This window comes from Capsicum annuum, chromosome 1 (genome assembly GCF_002878395.1).
Source record: "Capsicum annuum cultivar UCD-10X-F1 chromosome 1, UCD10Xv1.1, whole genome shotgun sequence".
In the NCBI taxonomy this organism is placed as follows: Eukaryota; Viridiplantae; Streptophyta; class Magnoliopsida; order Solanales; family Solanaceae; genus Capsicum; species Capsicum annuum.
In genome coordinates this window covers 65,299,524-65,302,638 of record NC_061111.1, presented here as the reverse complement: position 1 = coordinate 65,302,638, position 3,115 = coordinate 65,299,524, and the positions used below count along the sequence as shown (strand labels likewise).

Below are 3,115 nucleotides of genomic sequence, written 5' to 3'. Positions count from 1 at the left end.
ATAGGATGCGTATGTTTACTTGTTTAACTTTATACAAGTTTAAGTGTCTACTTGTACACACACAAAGTTGGAGGTCATAGATGTGATTTGACGCCAAGTTAAAGAACATGTTTATGTATTATGCATTTTTCATTTGTTGAAGGTTAGATATGGATTGTGTATACTTACCCTCTTCAGATCCCCCAGATATGCTGGTAAGTTATCATATTTTTCTTTAAGTACTGTTTTTATTTTAAAAATTTTATGTTAATTTTTTTAAAAAGTTGTGTACTTAATATTATTACATCCAAACAATAATTTTTTTTTTCTTATTAAAAAATTATTATTAGTTAATGCGAGACATACGTGCAAATCATGTACGCTTGACTAGTATATATATATTACATTATATAAGCAGTGGTTTTGACATGTCTGTTGTATGTCAAAAGAAATTTGGGTAGGGGTAATTTTGTCATTTCGCTCGATGTGCTGATGAGTTGATAGTTACGTGCTATTCTCCCTTTTCCTTATCTCTGTGTTGTGTCTTTTCCATTATTTCCTCTGAATTTTAATTTAGCAGCAAATATATAAGCACGTAGAGGTGGCAATTAACAAGCCACGAACAAATTCTCCGCTGCTGTGCCTACTCTCTGCCAGGTATTTTCATTTCCACTTTTCCACAGTACAAATTTAGTTTGATGTGATGATGTTTGGCTATTTCATTTTCACTTTTCCACTTTCAAAGATTTGCACTTTACTTTGTGGTTGATTAATTTTCTTATGGAGTTTTTTCTTTTCGGGGCTGGGAACTTTTCTTCCGATGAATTTTGTTAGCGGCCTTTGTTTTCTGAACATTGAGTGACTTCTGCTACCGAATTTTGCTTTTCGCGTGTTACTTAGCTTTTACGGCTAATTTTTGTGACTTTGACTTTGAAAGTATTGACGGTTGGTAGAAATTGTAGTATTTGAATAGGGTTGATTACGCTTGTGTACGATAACGTGATTCTTCTCGCTGTAAAGGAACAAACAGGCAGGGTAATTCGGTAACTATATATATATATATATAATTAGCTTCCACATTTTTTTGCTCCCCTTATAATTTATAAACCACAAGTGAGGAAGGAGTCAAAGGTGGAGGTGACTTATTTTAAAACATAAGCAAAGCAGGCTTTGAAGTACTATTTCCTCTGTGCCATTTTACGCTAAGGTTTCGGATTATGAGGATGAAATTAGTTCAGACTTTCATGGTTCATCAGTGTTTTGAAGATTTGGTGTTTCTTTGTAGGTGGTGGAATTATAGTCTTTTTATCCTTTATGCTGGCTGGATTTTGTGATCCATCATTCTGCAAATATGGAGTGAAACTACGTGGCCCGGGCTCTTAGATTATGTCATTGGGTGCGTGTTGAATCCTTTAAAAGTAGTGCGTTTCTAAAGGATGCTGGTACTCCAAAGTTGGCCATTGTGTCATTCGTAGAAAATGAGCCTACACTGAACACTGAAAGCATTGGCAACAGAAAGATCCAAGAGACATTTCCTCAGACCATATGCCAAGTATTTTCCATCAGAAGAACACTACAGAAGTGAAAACACCACCTCTGAAAAATTATCACAAGGTATTGCAGTTTCTTCAAATATAATTTTGACACTTCACTTCAATTTCATCTCACTATTATTATTTTACTTTCAGTGAATGATCTTTTGTCCCCTACTTTTGCGATGTTGTTAGAGCCATACTTTGCTGCATCCTAAATAATACTGCTGAAACTGTTTTTGGTACCCACCTGAACTAGGTACCCACTTAAACTAGATTCAATATTTACCTCTTCTCTTATTTTATTAATGAGGTATCTGTCATGAGAAATTTATTGGTCAAAACTAGGTAACTAACAGTGTCTTTTTTTCTTGCTAGATCTTATCAAAGTAGTTGGTATAAAAATTGAATTTTTATGGTCTGGTTGAACTAAATTTGGTTATATATGCAAAAGGGTCTGAGATTTGTGACTATAAAGATTGAATTTTTATAAAATATGGGGCTATATTTTGGTTCTGTAAGCAAAAGGGTGTGAAATGGTGTGTATAAAAATTGAATTTTTATAACATATTGAGCTATAATTTTCCTTTTGCAGGCAAAAGGGTGTCTAGAAAGATTGATTTTTTTTATCGAATATTGAGGTATATTTTGCCTCTGTTGGCAGAGGGGTTTGATATTGTACTTATATAGATTGAGTTTTATGGAATATTGAGCTATATTTTTGCTACAGCAGGCCAAAAGGTCACTATAAAGATTATTATTTTTTTTGGAATATTGACCAATATTTTGCTCTGTGCTTAAAAATTTAATATTTTTCATGGTATTTTTACCGTCATAGCTCATCAACATAGTAACTTTTGCCAATGTTATGCAACAGGTTGGAAGTATGTAATCACGCGTCTTGACTCTTAAGCTAAGGATGCATCACATTTTTTATCTATGCAAATTAAAAATGTATATAGCTCCTTGTAAAATTTGTCTCTTGACGAATACTATAAAGTAAATAGTCTGTCTTGCTTGTTGATGCATTGCAACTAACTTTTCTGTACATGTACTACGTTGGGACGAACCCTCTAGTATCTATTACATATATATAAGTGGTGATAACCTGCTTCGCTGATGGATGACATGCCTGCTTCAACTGCTTCATCCGTAATTTTATTGTATTATTTTTAATTAATTATTATAAGTTATTCATGTATTTTAAAATTAATATTATTTAATTAAAAAAATAAATTAAATATTTATGACATGTCTGTTTCAATTTTGATTTTATTATATTATTTTTAATTAATTATTATAAATTATTTACGTGTTAAAAAATTTAAAATATTTAATAAAAATTTTGAAAAAGACATTTATGATATGACAATTTCAGCTGTTTTAATTGTTTCAATTGTGATTTTACTATATTATTTCTAATTAATTATTACAAGTTATTTATGTATTTTGAAATTACTATTATTTAATTTTAAAAAGTAACTTAAATATTTATGACATGTCTACTTTAATCATGATTTTACTATATTATTTTTAATTAATTATTATAAATCATTTACGTATTAAAGAATTAAAAATATTTAATAAAAAATTTGAAATAGGCA

General features: G+C 30.5%; 1 long non-coding RNA gene across 2 annotated transcripts; it reads left to right on the top strand.

Moving 5' to 3' along the window:
- Nucleotides 1-409: 409 nt before the first annotated feature.
- LOC107875626 lies at nucleotides 410-2,635 on the top strand. Of its 2 annotated transcripts, XR_001675849.2 has the most exons (5): nucleotides 481-636; nucleotides 1,265-1,593; nucleotides 1,668-1,770; nucleotides 2,107-2,152; nucleotides 2,389-2,635. It is a non-coding gene; the product is annotated as an uncharacterized LOC107875626 (long non-coding RNA). The 2 variants fall into 2 exon arrangements; XR_007046803.1 differs by lacking the exon at nucleotides 2,107-2,152 and having other exon boundaries at nucleotides 410-636.
- The last annotated feature ends 480 nt before the right edge of the window (nucleotides 2,636-3,115 follow it).